A 23774-nucleotide genomic window follows, 5' to 3' on the forward strand; every position below is an offset into this window, starting at 1 on the left:
ACAATATGTGTAAACTATATATTTAATCACCTATAATTTAATCAATATTTATATAAACAATTGGAAAATTTCAAAATAAAAATAATTTGATAAAATAATAAATAATAAAATATATAGTTCTATTAATATAATAAAATATTTATTATCCTTCACTACTTCAAAATAAGTGTTTTTAGGAATAAATATTATTATTAATATTATATTATATTTTTAAAATTTCAATAAATATGGATTCAATTAGATCACTGAATGGTGTTTTCATAATACTTTATAATACTTTTATTAGAGGTTTGGTTATATCGATGACAAAATAAGAAAACTTAAAGATTAACTATATATAAATTTATTTTATTTCTAATCGTATTTTATTATTTATTATGTTAATTGTTATTGCTTTTTTGGAAAATAAAAGAAATTAAATTTTAAATTAATTAATGTAAAATATGAACCCAAAATAACATTTCTAGTTTTAGATACTTTTTTAGAAACATGGATTTCAAAAATTCTTCAGATCTACATATGCATTTGTCGATTAAAGTTTTGTTTCCATATTAATTTGAAATATTCCTTATAAATCTGTAGGTTTTCAAATTGATAAAATTTAATTTGTACTGTATGTATGTTGTTACTTGTTAGCAACAAAATACATGCTGATTGCCATGATAGTAAATTATACAAAGAGTAATATTTATTTTGTTAAACGCTATACGTGTTATCCTGTCACCAAAACATACGTATCAAAAATGTATTGTTATTTTATAATATCTTTATTTATTTTTTTATGATTCCACGTTGATGCTTTCTATTCATTCTTGTAGAGTAGATTACAATTTACCTAAAGTTCTATTTTTTTTTTTTTTTGAGAAAGGGCTACCTAGAGTTCTACTTGCAACTATGGGGATGATTGGTAAGTGCTGTAGCTTTATATTTTTTGCTGTAGAATTTAATCTGTAGATTTATTTGCTGTAGCTTTCCTTGCTGTAGATTTCTAAAACACTAATTTTTTGCTCTGGAAATAAAGCTCTCTACAGCTATATTTTGATTTTGCAGAGATTTTTTTGCTGTGAGTTTTTTAAGGAAAGCAAAGCTTGATTGATTGATATATATAGCTGTAGACTAAATTTTGGCTGTCCAGAACATCTACAGCCCCAACCAATCATCCCCTATAATGCAGAAATACGGAAGACAAATTCACTAGAATATTTTGCATCATTTATTTTAGATATTTGTAATTTGTAATTTATAGTTTAGAAAGCGGTAATGCAAATATTTTACATCAATTTAAGAAAATACTGCAATTATTTATATAAATTATTATAACTGGTTTAAATCGGAACATGTTTAATTCTTTATAAATCCTAATTTTAATTATGATATAATGTGTATATGTTCATACATATCAATGTATAAATGTGTGTTCATAGATTGAACTTTTTAATCGTTCGATTAGAAGTTAGAACTATACATTACGAAAATTTGATACTGGAAGCCAGTAGATAACAGGCCCACTGGTTCCTACTTTATGATTTGAATATACATATATGGTTTAGTATATATACTGATGATAAAAATATACCAATTTGACATTCAATATCATTCATGCTTAAAGAAAAAAAGAAAGATTATTCCATTCTTTTAATAAAGACATTTGCGTGTCTAATCTATCAGATGCCACAACAATCATACGCAATAATTGAATTTTAGTACTCCCTCTGAATTTAAATATAAGATATTTAAAGTTTTACACACATATTAGAAAACAATAAATAGACTATTTTAATTGTTATTTTTTTATTATATCAATAAAGTTTTACCACTCATAATTTTACGTTTTAATTTATGTTTAAATTTTCAAAATAAATACATTAATTATATCTCAAAACATCATACATTTGTATACAAAATAAAAATATAGAACATTTTACATTCGTATCCAGAAAGAGTATCTTTTTGTATCGTATGTTTGTATCTTTTTGTATCGTATGTTACAAACTCGAAAATTAGTAATGCAATTTTAATGCGTTTACCAAAAAAACAAGAATTGAATTCTAACAAATATCTAAATCTATATACTCTATAGTAGGGTCCCATGCATGATTACCTGTTATTTGAATCAATTAATTTAATAAAATTATCCGTGTATAAATTTTAATACGTAATAAATTTATTGTATGTAGTACGTAGTTTCAATGTTTTTCTTTTTTTGAATTGTGCACTATTGAAAATGTTGGTTTTCTCCGAAGTCCAAACAAACATATATAGCATGCGGGGAAAACCAGTATTCAAGTATTTCAGGCGTGAATCGGTTTCAGGAGAAGCAGGTGAGACAAACTTAGGGTTTGAATGATAACATGCAAAGCATAACCGGTGCTAGCAACAAAAATATATTGATATATACATAAAAAATTGTTATTTTTAACTGCAGTGTTTGGTGTGTAAGCCTTAATACCATAGCTAGGTAGTTTGGATCACAACACGTAACTACAAGTGCATGTCTCTTCCAACTCCCAGCTGCAAATGATTCTTTCTCACGGCCTTTGTCTTTGAAAGTATTTCTCGATTTGTTTTCTGATCTTTTAATTTTCCGGTGGCTTTTACTTGTAGAAACAATCCAAATAGGTTAAGGTTTCGGCGCGGTCAATCATGTAACACCGAATAAATCAAAACCGAACTGAACTGAAATAACTTATTTGGTTTTAGTGATACCGTGAATGATATTTTTAGAAAGCATATATATATATATATATGGTTCGATTACTGATTAATTAAACTATAATGATATAATTATAAATAATTTACATAATATGTTAATAATATCTATAAATATTCCCCTTGAAGGCGCGGTTGAGTAGGGGATTTTATTCTGGGATGTTTAATTCATTTGTTTTGCCTTCGTGTCTCAAAGTTATTCTGCTAATCTGGCTTAGTTCTGGCTTTGTCTGACAAAAGGTTCAAATGAATTTCAGTACTTATTGTCAAGATGTCCACTGCATTGCTTGCTCTCTTGCCTGATTTTGGTTCAGTGCGAGAATTCCATCAGTTTATAGGGGAATGAGATTAGTTAGCTTTCGTTTAGTGTTTTCTTACAAGTTGTTCTCGTTAAGGTAGATGGGTTTCCAACCTAAAACCAAATGGTGATAAGTGGAGTGATCCATCTATCTTATATACTACTAAGGATCTTTTCTAACATTCGATATGAGACCTTTGTCCCTAATACGCTCCCTCGAGATGATGACTCTTTGAGCATCAATTATGGAATGTTTGGGCAAGGATCGATGTGCCGACTTTGGGCTAGATCGATAATGGATTGGGTTAGACTGCGTGGATTGGGCTCTGATACCATGTTAAGGCAGATGAACTTCCGACCTAAAACTAATTGGTGATAAGTAGAATGGTCCATCTGTCTTATCTACTACTAAGAATCCTTTCCAACATTCGATGTGAGACCTTTGTCCCTGATAGTTCTTTGTTTGTATGTGTATTCTCTTGTGTGTGAGCTTGCCACTATGTCTTAGCGAATTTTGATTCTTCAACCCGGCTTATGTACATTTCATCTTGTATTTCATTCAGTTTTATTAATATAAAATTGTATGACAAAAAAACTAGTGAGCTTGCTTGGGATATCGTATAATAATATTATAGGTGATAAAGATACAGAATAAACTGGGAATACATTTCAAATCAAATTAGTTACATCTGAAAATTTGAATTACTCATTTCAACTATCAATCGATTAGAAATAGAATCAATTTTGTAAGAGATTTTGACAGGTTATGCCATGCGCCAAAAGAAACAAGGATCATATATGATGTAAAGTTAATATAATTGGCAAAAGAAAACATTATGGGCATAATTTTAGTCTTTTACATGTACAATAAAGGACGAACAAGTTTTGTCTTGGCATTATGTGAAAACAAGTTCTTAGTGTCTTCAGCTATAAGCTTTGTTTGATTGAACCGTAAAAGCGTTATTCCTTTTATCCGTAGGAAAATAATAAATCACTTTGATTCTAATTTTGTTAAGCTTTTGAGAATCACAAAGACACACAGCTTATTTTCATCCAGAGGGACATATCCATTTACTTTCTGAATCAAAATCTATGCGGTTTTACCAGACTTATCATATTAGTTTGTATGATTGTCGCTGACAGATCGTAATCAGGGTTCGAAGTTATTAGAGTTTGCTACCATGTAAATTGTAGTCAGAAACATCATGTTTAGAAAATAAATGGAAGACCTCCGTTCACCGCGGGTGGCCGACGCGGACCACCAGACCGGAGGCTGCAGAATTGCACCAGGGAGCTTGGCTCGAGACCACCGCGAGTCGCTGACGTGGGTAGAGGCAGTCAGCGGTTGATCGATAGGAGACAACGCGCTACGCGGGTGACCACCGCGGAAACCAAGCAGGGCGACTGATACAATCTCATATTGGATTCCGAGATGGGCCTGTAAACTGAATAAGAAGATCAAGCCCAAAGCATTTCTCTTTCGTTTAATTACCATTTATGCCATTACCTCATACAGTTATGTATTTATATTGCTTTGTTCTTTGTATAGGATTATGAAATTATCAAACAAAATTAGAAGTCATTTTCTTCCTTCTGGAGATTTGTCACAGTCTTATCTTCCCTCCTATTTCTTCTCACTGATTGGTCAAAGGCAAGGGGCAGGCCGCGGTCCAATAATAGGGAGTGGAAGTGAGATAGGAAACCTGGATAGATAGATCCCAAAGTAGAAATCCTACTGTGGATTCGAAGAACGGGTAAACACAGACGTAGGAGATGATCAGGACGTTTAGAAGGATCAACTCGAAAGACTGAATTCGAATGCAAAGCTCTTTATAAGAACTTAGTTGCTTGAGAGATAAGTAATAGCTAGAAAGTAGTTTATTGATTGTGTATCAAAACATTTCCCTAAGGCTACATATATATAGCAAACCCAGAGGAGGTTTAACTATTAGGAAAAGGAAAACTAGAAATAAGGAAACGGGTAATGGAGAACCGACTATGTGACTTATCCTGTCACAATACTCCCTCCTTCAGAACATTCTTAGCCTCAAGGATGGAAGTCTGAATACTTGGCAATGAAATCTTGATAGAACTCCCAAGTAGCTTGTGCTGGAGTGAACCCTTCCCATTGGACTAAGACCTTTGTAACAGCCCTGTTGTGGCGATTAACTATCTTTCTCTCCAAGATAGACTCAGGTACCTTGCACGTACCAACATCATTGAGATATTGCGGAAGTGTAGGGAGTGTAGTTGGCGGATTAGGACAGATCTTGAGCTGACTGACATGAAAGACGTCGTGGATAGCAGCATTTGGAGGTAACTCCAATTTATAAGCACGAGATCCCACTCGATCGAAGACTGGGAAAGGACCGTAAAAACATGGTGATAGTTTATGTGGAATGTTGGACCTTTGAGAGAATGTTAGCGGTAAGGTTGCAGTTTTAATATAAATAAACATAATCTCCTATCTTGAATTCTCGGTCAGAACGGTGTGCGTCGGCATATTGTTTCATACGATTCTGAGCACGGAGTAGATGAAACTTCATGAGGTCGATGACTGCTTCATGTTTTTGGAGAGTTCGGTCAACTGAGGTAGATGAGCTTTTGCCAGGTAGGTATGGAATGTGCACCGGAGGAGGCTGACCGTATATTATTTCGTACGGTGTGCTATGTATTGCAGAGTGGTAAGTGGTATTATACCACCATTCGGCTAAAGGAAGCCATGTACTCCAAGTGTGCGGCGAATATCATGCATATTTTATTTGTGACCTCTGTTTGTGGATGGTAGGCGGTAGAGAAGTTGAGGTCGACGCCATAAACACAGAACAGCTCGCGCCAGACGTCACTTAAAACACTGGATCCCTATCACTTGTGATGTCTTTGGGCATACCGTGAAGACGAAGAACCTGATCCAAGTAAAGCGTGGCGACGTCCATGGCAGTGTAAGGATGTGGTAACGCCAGGAAGTGAGTGTTCTTGCTGCGGCGATCAATGACCACCAAGATGCAATGCTTTCCAGAAGATGGAGGTAATCCTTCTATAAAGTCAAGACTAACCAATTCCCAAACACCTGCAGGTACCGGAAGAGGTTGTTGCAAGCCTGGTTTTGCGGCTAAATCATATTTGTTGTGCTGACATGTTGAGCAGTTGTGGACATAGTTCTGAGTTTCTAAGCTCATCTTTGGCCAGAAAAACAGTGATTTGATTCGTTGTAGCGTTGAATCCCTGCCTGAGGGACTGCCTATTGCAGAATCGTGAAGCCATTTAAAGATGTGGAGTTTTACGTCTCGATCATCAAAACGCCCGTTATTAACCTATTGCTTCAATTTATTAATAGAAAATAAAAATTATATAATATATTTATAAGAGATATAGTAGAAATTTTAGTATGCTTTTTGATATTTTTTAAAAACTTCAATGAACTTGGGGTTTAAATCTATCAAAAATGTCAAAATAATTAATTATATAACAAATCATGCCATCCTCAATAGTCAACTACTATGTAATTACTAAAAAACGGTAAAGTAAGGATTTTCTTAACAACGCAAGTATTTAATAGTTGAGATATTTCTGTTATACATATTTATTTTGTAAATACGTTACAAATGAAATTAATTATCCACAATCCTACAATGGTATACCAAAATAATCCTTAAAGTCATTTCTCTCAGAATAATACGCCTAAACGCCTTATAATAAAATCATGTCATGTACTTTACTCCCCATCACAGATCACAAGAAAGAAAAAAGACCATGGCTTTCTCAAAGAATCACAGTTTTCTTTTCATGCTATTCCCAATTTTATTCATTCTTGTGACGATGCAATTTGCTTCTGCGGGGCTTTTGCCCTTCTCTTCAAAACATGTTGTGATTATAAATAAACTACACATGCAATATTGATTGTGCATTGTACAAACAAAGAGGAAGATAAGGGAGTGATTTCACTCGGACCCGGAGATAGTTTTGATTTTAGATTTCGTGTAAATCTTCGCAAAACAACAGTATACACTTGTAATTTTGCTTGGCCTGCTAACACAGCAACATTTGATATTTTTAGAGCTGATAGAGATGATAATCCGAGAAGCAAAGTTGGAGTTTGCAGCGAATGTATCTGGAGCATCTATGAACCAGCACCATGTAGAGATAGACGTGATGAAGGTCAACCTAACTGTTTCTAATGGGCTTTTTGAATATTTTATTGTATCTTCTTATTTTGTGTTTCGTTGTATGACAATATTAATAGAACTAGATTCGGTGTCCGCGCTACGCGCAGATAACATGTTAAAATTAAGAAAATTTATATTTTTGATTAGTAGTTTTTAGTTTAAGAAAGTGTTTGTTAATTTTGTGTGTTGTAGATTTAACCATGGAGTTTTTGTTTGAATGTGATGCGGTGATCAGTTTTTCTTTTCTAAACAAAAGTAAGTTTGAATAATATATTGTGTTGAGCAATCAAATTTTATAGGAGAAAAGAGTATTTTTGAATATTGAGTGGTGTCGTTTGCTATCAGGCTTAGGATAGCAGTTTATTCGTCTTTTAGAAGCGTTGTATGATATCAATGTCGGTGTCAAAGTAAAAGTGCGATCCTGATGTGGTTGTGAGTGATAGTTTTTCTGTATAAGTGTAATATTTATAAGCATTTAGTTTGACATAAACTTTTTGTTTAGTTTATTACCTTCATGTAACCTTGGAATGATACTTGTGATGATTACGATTTGGTTTTTCCTGGTAGATATGCGATTTAACTTCCTCAAATTAGCCGCCTCATTGTCCCATATGGTTATACGTACCATTTTGGATCTACAAAAAATTATTGTATTATATATTTATTGCTTAAAACAAATATTATTTAATAAAATGTTAGTACCTGTGTAAACGCAATCCAATCCAATCCAAAGGGAATGTTATCCAGTTGAGACAGTTCAAAACTAAATTGTTTGACAGTATAAATAAGTAATTGTCCAAAGGGAATAGAGTTTGGTAGCTAACGAAAAGGAATAAAAATAAGATAAGACGTAGATGATGTCTGCAAAGTATATTGTGAATGGTCTTGTAGAGATGGCATTTTCTATTGCGAGCGGGCCTATTATTATAAAAGAATTTTGTTAGTACAGATTCATTATTGAGTTCGGAGAGTTTTGGTCGGCAGACTTACTGGTTACTTGCATCTTATGGTATAGAAATTTGTTCGTGATTCTGGGGAATCTGCTCTAGGTGAGCATCTGATCGTGATTCTGGGGGAGAGAGAAAGGAATTTAGTATTTTTGGAATGTGTTGTGAATTGTGTTGCAAAATAATATTTTTTTAGGGGAGCGAGGTAGACCGTTGTATATTTTTTTTGTAGACTATGTTTTTAACCCTTCCTATCTTTTGATCCTTTCCTTGTATAATTTTGAGGCCTGACTGGGTAATAACTCTGTAAAAACCAACATAGAGCTGTTCATGGGTGAAAACGGGTTGTGGCAAATATAATAGGACACATTTCAAACTCTGACCCTAACTTTTGTTAATTGTCATTGCGTAACATAACCTGATTGGAAATTGCCGCCTTTCAAGGGTGAATGGATGTTTAGTTACTGATTCCGATAGTATGATTCTTGGAAGGTCCACTTTATGTCCAATATGAGAGCCTGTAACTATTTCACCTCTAATAACACGCTCACTTAGGTAAGGAACAATCAGACGTGTTCCATTGCATAACCCTTTCTTTTGATTTAAATTCCTTAGAAGCATGAAAGGGGCAGCCATTTCAATGTAAGCTTATTCCACTTTCAATGTAATTTTTAATATATCTAGAGTATTAGTGTCATTTTACTTATTAAATTTAGTAAAATGAAATATTTTAGTGTGATGTGGTTATTTAGGATTATAATTAACGGGTGGGGATTTGGGATTTAGATTTAAAATTGTATAAAATAAAAAATAAATATTTAAAATTTTCAAAGTAGTTTCAATAACTAACGACATAATTTCTATATATATTATTCATTCTCATTATGTATACTATTGTAATTATCATAAAACTACAAAATAAAAGCTAACAAAAGTTTGTACGTAACATCATGCAATGTTAGTTACGTAATTAATTTTTTTTAAGACAAAGCAGTTGGAAAATTTTATGAATATCATATAATTTTCATTTTTTATATTTTAGTTTTTCAGTTTTCAGGTCAGATGTTTTACTACCCTTAACAAAAACAAAATATATTTTAATATTATTAGATTTATATGTTATATGTTATATTCAAATACTAAGAATCATATATGGAACAATAAACTTGCTATCTGTATAAAAAATAGGCTGGGTCTGCGAATGAAATAGAATCGACAAAGGCCTGGGTAAATGGGCTGGGCTGCGAAATGGGATCAAGACAGCTGCACGATGGGTCAAAAGGGCTGCAAAGCTGATTAATTTTTTTAAAATCCAAGCCCAATATGGAATGACATGGCAGTTTGGTTGGATGAGAATATTTGTGCCTATGTGGCATAGCTTAAAAAGCCTCAATTTAGCTGCTATTATATAGTAGGATAAATAAAGAAGTCTCGTGTTTTTGAAATCATTTTCCCATATTTATCACGTTGTATTTTTGCGATCAAATACATATGATATATCTTTTTTTTTTTAAACTATTCTTGCATTAAATAAAATATGAAAGGGTAGGAAAAGTGGCAATATAGCAACCGTCGGACATCTGTTAAGAAGCATTAACCAGACAAGGGTTTTATGTTTAGGAATACCTTTCTTAATCTAGATGAGAGAGTACCATGGCACTAAACGAGCTGGTTTCTATTAGAGTCCCACGTCATCGTGTGGGATGATGGTCCTTGGACAATATATATGTGTATGGGCAATCTTCCACTCTTGAGCTAGTTTTTGAGTGTGAGTTAGGTCCATCACTAACATGGTATTAGAGCCCATGGTAAAAACCCAGTGTTTGACCCAATTTTGACCAATACCATAATTGGCCGCGACAAAGGCATGGGCCTTAAAGGGCCGGAGCCCGTAGCAAAGATATGAGCTGAGAAGGCGTCGTCGAGGTCGCGGAGATCGTGCAACAAGAAGCTGAGATCGTGGAGCTACCACAGAGGTTTCGAAGTCAGCTTACTATAAAGGAAGAGGAGTGGAAACAGAAGAGGACATATTGAAAACCCTAGAGAGAGCTATACACTTACACCGATCTTGTTATCTTCCCACTTTTAGATTCTTTCTTTACCGATCTCGGTTGTATCACTCGATCTAGTTCAATCCATTGTATTTGATCTTATTCATCAATAAAGTCTATTTTCACCTACTGGAAACTATTTAACATCGTTGTGTTCTAAAGATATCGTTGCCTACATCATTTGTCTTCCCTAGATCAAACCTCGATCACTATCAAATACTTTTTGTAGATTTTAGGTTCTATGTAGCATGTACAAGTGGCTCATATTGCTGTGGTATGTCCGAGATGTTGGGCTTGGCTGTTTCCGTTGGACCGTTTCCCACTCACATCTCGAGAAGAGCTATTAGAGTCCTACATCGTGTGGGATGATGGTCCTTGGGCAATATATATGTGTATGGGCAATCTTCCACTCTTGAACTAGTTTTTGGGTGTGAGTTAGGCCCATCACTAATAGTTTCATAAGAGTGGTAAATGATAGAGCTAACAAAGGATCTATGGGCACGGCCATTCACAATCCAGTGTGGTGTGCTAGGAGAATCGTTGAGGGTGATTGTGGCTAGGTAAATGAGAAGTTCCTCCATCTCAGGAGATATTGCTGATTGCATTATCCACACTCCATCTCTCCAAACGTCCGCAACTGACAAAGACAGTGGGATGCCAGTTTGGCGAGGCCCATTTTGTCCTATGAAGGATAAGGATGTCAGTTTTCCAAACCTGGTCCAAGTCCAAGGATCATTCCAGAAGCTGACATTGTTTCCATTTCCCGGATCAGTTTGAAGCCATTGTATGGCAGTTTGTCTCTCTGCAAGGATTTGTTTAAAGATCCAGGTATGGTTTTGACGGGGTTTAAGAGACAAAATATTTCATCTTTGATAACATTGTCTTGAATCCAAGAAACCGAAACTGACTCCTGTGTAAACGCATACAAGTCATGTTCCATAGCACAACGTTTCCGAGGCCTAGACCATGCACCATTCTACTTCGGTTTCGTGACCTTTTCCCATGCTACTCTCTCGCTACATATTTCCCTTCTAACGTCCCTTTATAAAGAAAAGCATTGTACATCTTTTCAATTGGATGAATGCGTTCTTTCAGTAAGACAAAATCCGCATACCAAAGTTTTATTCCTGCTATGACTGAGAGATGAGGACATGTGTTCTTAGGTGATTTTAGAATCAGATATAACCTGATCCAAACCCAATATGATACTGAAAATCAAAAATCCGATATCCCAAGCCAAATTCTAATAGGTACATGAATGTCACGCCTACTTTAGTTCTTTGTTTTTTTTTCAAAATTCAGTTCTATATTCTGGTATGTAAAAGATTGAGAAAAGTCTTGTAAGCCATGTTAACACACAATGAACTTGAAAAGGATATTAACTATTAAATACTTTTTTCAACCCAAATATTGCTTGAAATTCTTTTGGATGACCTTCTGATTTCAATCAATTTTGTTTTAATATATACCTTTAAAATATCCTTCAATATCATATAATAGGTATATTTCGTTAAAACCTATTCCCAAATTTCATAAAATGGAACAAAATTATTCGTTTTGAATCACCAAATTTTGTTTTTTTTTCTTCTTGAAATTATCGATCAAGTTTTATAAAAATAGAAGTTCAAAATCTAGAGTTCTCTTGTTATGATATTGTGCATGATTGATTGGACTTGTAACGGTAAAAAAGTTCATGTAGAATTTAGTCTATAAGATTTTTTGAGGTAGTTTTATCTAATCTAGTTATAATATTTAAGTGAAAGAAAAAAACTAACAACCTTTTTTTCTTCTATATCTTACTAAATAATGCTTTAGAAATAAGATTTATACAATTATTATTTTTTATTTTTTAATTGTACATTTTCTCCATTCACTGCTAGAAAACATGGCTGTTAGCTTGTCTCTTTTCTCTGGCAACGTAAGAAATGATGATGAAAATCTCGGAACTCCCGGTCTGACGATGTCTCTCCTTTTTGTGAATGATCTCATCAATGCTAATGTTTTATGATGAGCATATATGAAGATCCTCAACTTTTTGGCCATTTGAATTGTGCTTTTGAACTTTGGAAGTCTTGAAAGGCTTTCAAGCATCAAATTGATAGAGTGAGTAGCACATGACGTCTAAAAAAATAGTAGGCTTGATTTCTTTCAACATCTTTGGCTCTTTGCTGCAGCCATATTGTTAGTGGCATTATCTGTCACCACTTGAACAACATTCTCCTCCCCAACCTCCTCAATGCATCTATTGACGTACTCAAAAATGTAGGCACCTGTATGAGCTTCATCTGGGCAGTCTTTAGAAGACCGGAACATTGTTCCTCCTTTTGAATTGATGCACAGGTTCATGATACTTCTTCTCTTCTGATATGTCCAAGCATCCGTCATAATGGTGCACCCATTCTTCTTCAATTCTTCTTCTTGCGGTTTCAGCAGACCATTAATCCTCTCAACTTCTTCCTTAAGTAAAGGCTCTCGAAGTTGGTATTGGCTTGGTGGGGTAACTCCTGGACCATACTTCCCTATAGCTTCAACCATCAAGGTAAACTCATCGTTTGATATAGCATTGAAAGGAGCACCAGAAGCATACACCCATCTAGAAACCCACCGATTTGGACACCACAACCAAGACGGAGCACCGAGCAACCCCACTCTATTAGAGTGATGGTTTACGTTTACAATGGTTTAGACTTAGCTTATTCCCGTTAAGTATTACTCTCTCTATATAAAGAGAAAGACGTTGTAACAGATTCTTTTAACTTGAATAAGAAGAAAAGTTCATCATCATGTAACAAACTTTCTCTCTCGCTAATTCAAGTAATATGGTGTCAGAGCGTTGAAATTTACGTTCAACAATCACGATCCTGAGCTTCGATCTTCCGCAAGATCTTGAAACCTAAAACTCCTCCTCCACACCTTCCCCGCCATCCTCGAACGGGATCCTCACCTGGAAGGAGAAATGCGGTCTCCCGCTTCTGTGTGATGACCGTCGCTCGTTGCTCCCCTGTAGCTCGCCAGATCCTCCCCTCCTCATCACGGCCTTAAAGAGACCTGCACCTCACTAACACATGACGTTGCGAAGAAAACAGGAAAATCGAAGAACCCTCTCTCACAAGTCACAATTCAAAATCCAGTTTTAATATGAACGGATTAGGTCTGGAACTTCCTCTCAACTGATTCTACACATAATCACTCTTAATTTCAGTTCAGAATATATTGATGTATATGTTTTAGTTTGTCCTAAATTTCTTTTGTCTATGGAGTAAATTACTTTGGATATATATAAATATATAAAGGCCACACCTTTAGATCTCTAGCTTACGATAATTGACCTAATTATATTGTGTTGCAGAGAATTTCATGGTAACATGAATTTGTTGCACAAGATATCTAGGAGACGTTCAGCTAACACGAAGATAAGCTCTTTATAAGTTCTCTTCTACTTGACATGTTGCGTGAATTAGTCTCTTCAATTAGTTCAAAGTGATTCTCTTCAGACTAATCATAAGTACATCCCTCATTCGACAAGTGATATTACTTTTGGTTGGCCTTGCAATTTTCAGTATCTCTTTTTCCTCTCAGTTTTCTTGAATGCTTAAACCTCAAAGAAAAGGTTGATATATACACCATAACCAAGAGAAGGTGCAAATCAAAGCATGGAGTGACTGGACTCTAGGGGATCGGACACTAATGTGCTATGTAGAGCTGTTCTAACGACAAGAGACAGTGAACATCAGTGAAATCAAATTAAGTAATCAGTTTTGGATTATTGGAAGGGTAATGGTCTTTTATGTTTTGTAAAGTGACCACCTGAATCTAGAGATAGAGATGATTGAACATTGATGAATATGATTCGTGCAACTCTCTATTCTGTTATAGTTTCTCTTATTTACTGCTCCAAGTCCTACACTATACATGAGTTTAATAGCAAAGCTCTGCATTCATGGAGAATGTTATAGTATGAAACAATATATTTTGCTGATTGTCCGAATTTCTTAAAATTTATTTAACAAAGGAATGGAGAGACTGGGATGAAGAGGTGATACTGCAGATTCAACAGCGTGCAACATTTTGCAATAACAGGTTAGATTACATCGTAGCTCTACTTTGTTCTCAATACTAAATGAAAGTTTTTCAACAGTGCAGTAGTTAATGCGTGGAAAACTGGTTTGGCTACAACGGTTTTAAGCAGTTGATTTTCGTTTTTTTTTTTGTGTTCTTCGGTTAGAGAAAATTATCAGCTTGGAGATCTCCTAAAGAATTACAATTTAGACAGCCATTGCAAATTAGTAGACATTAATTAATTGACTACCAAAAATCAGATGTATTTGAGAATAGGCACTACTGACGGAGGCTCTAAGTAAACATTTAATTGAGTTTCTGCAAGATGCTTTATGAGAGGAACTCATGTTTGAAAGAGATGAAGGGAGAGCAACGTTTGTGACTTGATGGAAAATGTGTGCTTGATGGCAAGGCATTGTTTTTAGTTAAATTATTAATTATTTGTTCATTTTCAGTGTCTGCGGATTACTAATAATGTTTATAATGAACACTGAAGGTTAGGAGGAGCACAACACAAACCATAACATTCTAGGAAACTACGACGATAGTTTAAATGAGTTTCACTTATGTTAATGTACAAAACGCTCAAAATATTTTCATTTTATAAAAAGAGAGACTTATAATTCATACAAGCACCAAACAAAAAATCTAAAGGTTAAGAGCATAACACAACAAAAACATTCATCAGGCTTCGAAAACCTACTATGACAACCTACTGCTAATGTGTTTGAGCTAAGTTGACCGACTGGAAAATCCAAGATAGATAATATGATAATGCTCAAATTAAATCTAGAGCTACTTTTACTCTCTCAAATAAGAAGTTCTGTTATATTGCTTAGGGGTCGAATCCACAGATACTCTAATATTACACAAAAGATCTATTATTTTCGAAGTAAAGCTAGACAGAAATTAAATGATGTTAAACAGTAATGAATGAAGGTTGTTTGTAGGTTATCCAGTTGAGGGAAATACTAGATCCAGGTAAATTCTCAGGTATGATAGGTATGCAAACTTATTGAGTTATTAGGGATTTATTAAAAGACTTGTTCTTGAACTCAAATTTAGGTTATAATCTATCAACTTTCGTACGTAGAGATTATCTGATGTCTAGACTTACACTACAAGAAAACACAACTTTTACGAGGGCAGTTTTCCTCGTGACTTCGTCGTAAAAGCAGTGTTACGAGGAATTAGCGAGGAAACCCGTTTCGTCGTTATACGTTTGTCGTAACGCATATATCCTCGCTAATTCGTCGTAACATAGCGAGGAAATAATTTCGTCGTAAAAGCGAAGATGAATATTTCGTCGTAAAGACCACGTAAAGCTTCCACGTAAGGACGTCGCTAAATTTCCTCGTAAATACCACGAAAGACGTTCCTCGTAAAACCCACGTGAATAACTCGAAAGTAAATACTCGTAAAGTAAACGTAAATACCTTGATAGCTTTCCTCGTAAAGACCACGTGAACTTTCCACGTCATTTCCTTGTAAACAATTCCTCGTAAAAACCTCGTTAAGCTTCCACGTAAAGAAGTCGCAAAATTAGCTACGAATTTACTTCGTTTCGTTATTTTACAGAAATATAAAAAATTATAATTAAAAAAATAGTTTAAATAATTTAAATTATTAATAAAATTAAAATTCTAAAAAAATCAAAACCAAAATATTTTATATATAAATAAGTTTTGAATTCATAATACAAGAACCGAAATTAAAAAGAACTAAGGGTCGTGAATCGCCCGATAAAATTCATCACTCCTCGCCGTTACATCTGCCTCGGCATGTGTGTCGGATGTTGACTCGCCTGGAATAGGATGTCGCATGGTCATCGGGGGAGGAGGAACCGATGGTCCTCTAGAAGAAGGAGACCCAAAGACTCTCTGAGTGTACTGAGTCTCGGGGACAGTCTCTTGTCCCGAAGAACCGGGAGCTGATGAAGACGACGGGTCTAAACGATTACCCGGCTCACCGAACATCTCTCTGTAATGGGCAGTAAGTCTACCTTTTCGAACCTGAGAAAAAAATTTAATTTTTTTAATTTTCGTCAACAGTATATTTTCCAACATTATCCACCTAATCAACACTAAATAACATAAGATTCGTAAACTTATTTAAATTCCCTATACTAACCACCTAATCTACCTAAACTAACCAAATTAGAGAGGAATTAGAGAGGCTTACTATTGCAACGAAACATGGAGGAAGTGGAGAGGAAGTAGAGAGGAAAGAAAGAGTGAGCGCTCGGGGTGTATATATAAAATTACATTCCGTCGCAAATTCCTCGTAATTTTACGACGAATTACAGAGGTCCGTGTTTTTTTTTACGACGAAACAGCGAGAGATTACAAAGGCCCGCGTTTTATTATACGAGGAAGTTACGAGGAATTACAAAGGCCCGTGTTTTTTAGGTACGAGGACGTTACGACGATTTTGCTTACGTGGAATTACCGAGGAAAGCTTCCCTATAAATATACCCGTAACTCTCCTTCTCAACCCACACCCAAACTCCCAAATCACACCCTATCTCACATCATACTCTCAAATCCAATCCTATTCAAATTATAAAAATTTTGAGAAAAAAGGAAGAGAAGATGATATTGGAATTTATGTTGGTGAGACTTAAGTAATATAATTGCTGGAAGTCTTGCCACATGTAAATCCAATATATTTCTTCTTTTTCTTTTTTTTTCTAATTTTTACAGTACGAGGTGTTTACGACGATTTTGGTTACGTGGTTTTTACGACGATTCCGTCCTACGTGGAATTAAAGTGGGCCGCGTTCATCATTTATTTTACGTGGTATTTACGACGAATCTCTCCTACGTGGTATTTACGACGAATTTGTCCTACGTGGTATTTACGACGAATCTCTCCTACGTGGAATAAACGAGGAATTCGTCGTAAGTTCGACGTCAACATACAAGGAATTAACGAGTATTCCGTTTAAATCCTTAAAATCTGAAACCCCAAACCCCATATTCCTTATCTTCTACTTCATATATTCCAAACCCTATCTTTATTTTCATTCCAAACCACAATTCCTTATCTTCTAATTCATATATTCCAAACCACAATTCCCACTTTTACTTATTCATAAAACAAACTCCCACATTTTTTTATTCACAAAACAAACTCCCACATTACCTTATTCATAAAACAAACTCTCACATTACCTTATTCATAAAACAAACTACACAAAATCGAGTATATTTCTTCTTTTTCTAGTTTTTACAGTACGAGGTGTTTACGACGATTTTGGTTACGTGGTTTTTACGACGATTCCGTCCTACGTGGAATTAAAGTGGGCCGCGTTCATCATTTATTTTACGTGGTATTTACGACGAATCTCTCCTACGTGGTATTTACGACGAATTTGTCCTATGTGGTATTTACGACGAATCTCTCCTACGTGGAATAAACGAGGAATTTGTCCTACGTGTTATTTACGACGAATCTCTCCTACGTGGAATAAACGAGGAATTCGTCGTAAGTTCGACGTCAACATACGAGGAATTAACGAGTATTCCGTTTAAATCCCTAAAATCCGAAACCCCAAACCCCATATTCTTTATCTTCTACTTCATATATTCAAAACCCTATCTTTATTTTCATTCCAAACCACAATTCCTTATCTTCTAATTCATATATTCCAAACCACAATTCCCACTTTTACTTATTCATAAAACAAACTCCCACATTTTCTTATTCACAAAACAAACTCCCACATTACCTTATTCATAAAACAAACTCTCACATTACCTTATTCATAAAACAAACTACACAAAATCGAGTATAATTCTTTTTTTTCTTTTTTTTCTAGTTTTTACAGTACGAGGTGTTTACGACGATTTTGGTTACGTGGTTTTTACGACGATTCCGTCATACGTGGAATTAAAGTGGGCCGCGTTCATCATTTATTTTACGTGGTATTTACGACGAATCTCTCCTACGTGATATTTACGACGAATTTGTCCTACGTGGTATTTACGACGAATCTCTCCTACGTGGAATAAACGAGGAATTCGTCGTAAGTTCGACGTCAACATACGAGGAATTAACGAGTATTCCGTTTAAATCCCTAAAATCCGAAACCCCAAACTCCAAATCCCATATTCCTTATCTTCTACTTCATATATTCCAAACCCTATCTTTATTTTCATTCCAAACCACAATTCCTTATCTTCTAATTCATATATTCCAAACCACAATTCCCACTTTTACTTATTCATAAAACAAACTCCCACATTTTCTTATTCACAAAACAAACTCCCACATTACCTTATTCATAAAACAAACTCTCACATTACCTTATTCATAAAACAAACTACACAAAATCGAAAATACATCAATCGGATTCATCGACATTCTCGTCATCACTAGAAATATCTTCATTTTCATTAAACTCGTCTTCAACAGCTTCGTCTGTGGCATCATCGGTAAGATCTTCGTACTCGTGATTATGCGGATCAATGAGAAGGATGTCATCAATTTCTTGTTCAGGTTCCTCGACTTCATTTATCTGTTCTTCTTGCAATGGTGGTTCTTCTCCACTGATGATTCGTCCTCGAGGTAATACCTGAATCTCTCATCCGAGGGTATGGAAGGAAGCTAACTTGGTCTGCTTGTGAAGCTAAGATGAAAGGCTCGAATTTGTTGTACCGTCGTCCACCGTTGACATCAACTACACCGAATTTGTTAGACCGAACACCTCTGTTGACGACGGGGTCGAACCATTCACATTTGAAGAGGACGCATTTCAGCTTCAGTATCCTTGGAAATTCGACTTCAATAATCTCCGTGTGTCACTTACAAAGTTGGTGGATTCAAAATTAATTAGGTGCAAAAAAAAAACGTGTGTCACTTACAAAGTTGGTGGATTCAAAATTTTCTCGCTAAATCCACGTAAATAGTTTCCTCGTAAATAAGACGCGAAGTTTACGTCCACTTTACGAGGAACGTACGTGAAACATGATATCATCGTTATTTCCTCGTAAATGACACGTCACATTACATCGACTTTACGACGAACGGTTTTTGTCGTTAGTTTACGAGGAAATAACGATGATACCGTTATTCACGTAAAATCCTCGTAAAGTTGACGTAAACTTACGAGGTTTTTTTTTTCCTCGTTAAATTTTCCTCGTTAAGCTTGAGTTTTCTTGTAGTGTTAGGACTTCAACTGTCATAACTTAATCCTAAGGGAGTATTGATCGATGACTCTAGTGGAACGTCGATCGATACTACTTCTAGCAAGCTTTAGCGAAACGGGTTTGATGTGTTCTCTAATCACCTAGACCAATTTTCGTATGCACCTAGCTTGTTAGATCATCTATTTTTATTCAGGCAAAAGACCAAGATTTTGCTTATGCCAATCAATCCTAAGATCTAAGTTTGGGGTGATCAATCATATACTTAGTAGTAAGAACAACTAGATGAAGAATTAGTTAAATCACTCTAACAACAATTCTTATTAGCAAACAATAAAGCAACATTTGAAGAACTCTCAATCTAACAATAAGACTACTCAGACATATTCATAAGAAACATTATGATGGTCTGGATAATACTGCAATAAAATAAATGAAAAACAAAGCAAAGTAGAGAAACAGAGGGAGTTCAAGATCTTCTCTCAGATGATGTTCAGATCTCTCTCTCCAATCCTAAGATCTCTCTCTCTCTAGATATGAGGTGTGCCTCCCCAAACAAAGCGTAAAATAAGTCTCTGATATCACTCAAATTGCCCTAAGGAGTGATTTATACTCTCTCAAATAAGAAGTCGAGTTGTAGTACTTAGGGATCGAATTCACATGGAGCTAAGGAACCAAATAAATTTAATCAGTTTGATTAAGCTAGGCTAATAGGTTTAAAGCAGTAAATAAAGATATGCAAAGCAGTAAACAGTAAACAAGTTGAACAAGACAATTGTTCAGCTTGGCAAAGAGTTGTTTGATGGAAGGATGGTTATTAACTTAGGGTTTCATTCAGGTTATTAGAACTCTAAACTATAGATGCTAAGGATTGATTCTAGAACTCGATATCTAATGCAAAAGACAACCAGCTCTTGTTGTGAGTCTAATATATTGACTAAGTTCAGTGTTTCAGCTCTCGCATGTTAACACACATCGAGCATCGAACGATGCTATGGTATGAGCGTCGATCGATGCTACGAATTGAGTGTCGATCGATGCTATGGTATAAGCGTCGATCGATACTGTCTTAGGCAAGCGTTATCGATCTGATCGATTATGTTCAACTAGATTCCTAGACCAACTCTCATATGCGCATAGGTATCTAATCCAGCAGGATTCAGGTTCTGTTTATTGATTGCACTCTCGTGCCTCTCAATTGTCATATGATTCTAGGTTTAAGCAATTAGTCACACTCTCGTGATTTTCCAACTACTCTAGATCCTAGTATTACAAGCTATCCTGATGTAGATATCTTTTGATATCCTAACAATCATATAATTCATAAATTCATTCAAAACCCTAGAAATTCTTAAACCTAGCTGGTGGATCTACTCATGCATGATGTTTGTCACATAAATCATCGATGAATAACATAAAATATAAATAAAACCAAAACAATGGAGTTACAAGAGGATTCTGAAGGAGTTCCTCTCTTCTCTCCTAATCTAGAACTATGAATAATATAAAGCTTAGATAGCGTAACCGTCAACAATGGCTTATAAATAACATAAATAAGGTTTTTGGTCGTCCAAGGGTATTCTTGTAATTTGTGGTTGCTTCTGGGCTTCAATCGGTCATAAAATATGCTCAGCCCATATTCTGACATCACTGTCGACCGACACCAATGTTGTTACATCGATTGACAGTCTTTCATCTCCTCGACAGCTTCCTCTCGCGAGGCAGACTGACTACTCTTCAGTAAAACAGGCATAACTTCTGCTAGAGAATGCTGATTGACCTCAAACCGGTGGAATAGGAAAACTAACTCAAAGATCTATCTTGTCCAAAAGATGAGCTCAATCTAACGGTCGGAAGGTCTCCATCCATAGCTAGATATCTGACGCGTCTGTTCAGCTATGCACTCAAAAGGCTCCAAAATCACCATATTTCTCCAGAACGTACATGAACCTGTAAATACTCTAAATAGACTCTATATAGTATTAAATTTATATTAAAACAATTATAGACCATGGCTGAAAGTGGGTAAAATCTATGATCTATCAGTCTCTCTCTAAAAACAATAGAAAACCCTAATAAATAGTCTAACATGCAGTCATGGACTTATGGTGTCATTCTTGAAACTTCTGGGTAAAACTTGTAATTTTCTTAAATCATCATTAAACTCGTGGATTGTTGTAGTGTCGATCGACACTTCTAGTGCTTCGTAGATCGATGCTTCTTTTGATAATCTACTCCGACTTCAAGTTTTCAGTAGAGCTTTCCTCAAAGCTCCAAAATGATCTAAAAGCTCCAATTGTTTCCAACAAGTACATGACCCTGTAAAAGACTCTAAAAATACTCTGAATGCATATAAAACTCGCAAAACATACTTATATCATGTGTGAAAACAGGTAAAATCCATGACATATCATAATACATACAAGAAGCCAATAAATAAAAGAGATTATAACACCGTTAAGAATGATCACTGTGGGTTAAAATCAGACACAAAACAGAAACATTCAAGATTCAAAGAAAGTCACAACCTGTAGGAAAGTCTCGCCAAAGTAGATCTACAAGAGACTCAACATACATCAATATCATAAAATAAAAGACTGTATAATATGTACAAGCACCAAACTGAAGATATTAGAATTGTCAAACACTATAAACACAAAATGTAATGTTACAATATTAAACAATTAATCTACCCGTTCATCAATTAATATGTTAGCAATCAGTTCCTAGAATCTCACCAGATTTGAAGCCAATAACAGAAATGTTGTTTTAATTATAAAATGGAGCTAAAATCCTTATTTCCGATTTATTGACCTATACATATATATCACTTAACTTAGTTTGTAAGTTTTCATTTGTAACCAAGTCAATTTATGGGGAAAAGGTCAAGAGAAGCATATCCTTACAAATGATGGGAGTTTAGGGCAACATTACATATCACTGCTACAAATATAGAAACAACGGTGTGACACATGCTACTACTACAATCAAACGATGAAACTTTTTTACATAATTGCAATTTTACTGTCTCCGTTAACTATTTAAAATTTCATAATGAAGCAAACAAGTGAATTTTAACTTTAGTGTCTATTTTAAGTAAGCATGCGGATTACAAGTTTGAAATTACAGGTTAATAGTGAGGAACCTTGGACAAATGCAAAAACTCACAACACCATTATACATATAAACAATGTATTTAAATATGCTGACAACCTTCACAATACATTTTAAAACTAAACCAAAGCAACATCATCATGTCTAAAACAGATGAGTTTAATATTACTTCACTTCGTAAGTTTACATGATCTAGCATATACTTTTAATGTTTTTTCACTTGTTTAGCCACACTATTTTAGAAAAAACATACACCAAACATATTTTTACAAAATTTATGATTCCAAATATGTTTATCCATAGTATAGACACGTAAATAAGTGGTACAACTGATACAATTACATTTTGTGTATGGTACAATTACGTTTTTCAATTTCACAGTCAAAATAAACTACGTTTAACTTGGTACAACTCAAAAATGATACAACTATGTATTATTAAATGAACTTAGTTGTACCAGTTATACCTATTTTTTTCTTCGTTGTACTAGTTGTACCAATTAGACCGGTCATTATAATCCATTTTCTTCTAATTTTGGACCTTATAGGCTTTCATTCTCTTGATGGAAGTATACTTAATGATAACCTTATTGAAAATCTTGATACCATATGATCCTCAACTTGTATTTTGTACTGGTAGAAACACAAGCATCAACAAAACAATAAACAAGGTCTACCCATTAGTATACTGGCACAACTTTTTCATTATATAAATTTTAAAAATCTATTTGTTTTTAACATAAAAAAACAATCAACTGGCCAAATTGGTAGGTGTTTAAAATGATCTCTCCTAACTATTTTATTTTTTTATAAATGTTTGGAAATTATTACACCATCACATAAGTCTTTATATTTTACCTTATATTTTAAAGGTTTCTTTACTTGTTTGTCCATTATCTTTTTGAAAAACATACACTTGATGTATTTTAACAAAATGAATGATTTCATAATATGTGATACTAATTAAGTAAAAATATATCAGCGGTATAACTCATGTATATTTATTTATTATGTGGTACAACTAAATCTTTCCATTTCAATGTCAGGATACTATTATATACAAACTTATACAACCCAAAAACTGGTACAACTTTGTACACAAATTGTACAACTCAAAAATTGGTACATCTATGAGTTATTACGCTTGATTTGTTTATCATGTTATAAACATGATAGTAAAAATGTAGAATTAGTATAACCAATAACATTGTACAACTAATATAACTAATAATATTGTACAACATGTTCAACTATAAAATTAGTACAACTGTACAATTAGTGTAA

General features: G+C 34.5%; 1 long non-coding RNA gene and 1 pseudogene across 1 annotated transcript; both read left to right on the plus strand.

The window, feature by feature from the left end:
- The first annotated feature begins 60 nt into the window (after positions 1 to 60).
- LOC103838536 lies at positions 61 to 7197 on the plus strand (annotated as a pseudogene).
- Positions 7198 to 11339: 4142 nt separating this feature from the next.
- LOC117128462 lies at positions 11340 to 14915 on the plus strand. Its single transcript, XR_004451758.1, has 2 exons — positions 11340 to 13945; positions 14556 to 14915. It is a non-coding gene; the product is annotated as an uncharacterized LOC117128462 (long non-coding RNA).
- The last annotated feature ends 8859 nt before the right edge of the window (positions 14916 to 23774 follow it).

This window comes from Brassica rapa, chromosome A09 (genome assembly GCF_000309985.2).
Source record: "Brassica rapa cultivar Chiifu-401-42 chromosome A09, CAAS_Brap_v3.01, whole genome shotgun sequence".
NCBI lineage: Eukaryota > Viridiplantae > Streptophyta > Magnoliopsida > Brassicales > Brassicaceae > Brassica > Brassica rapa.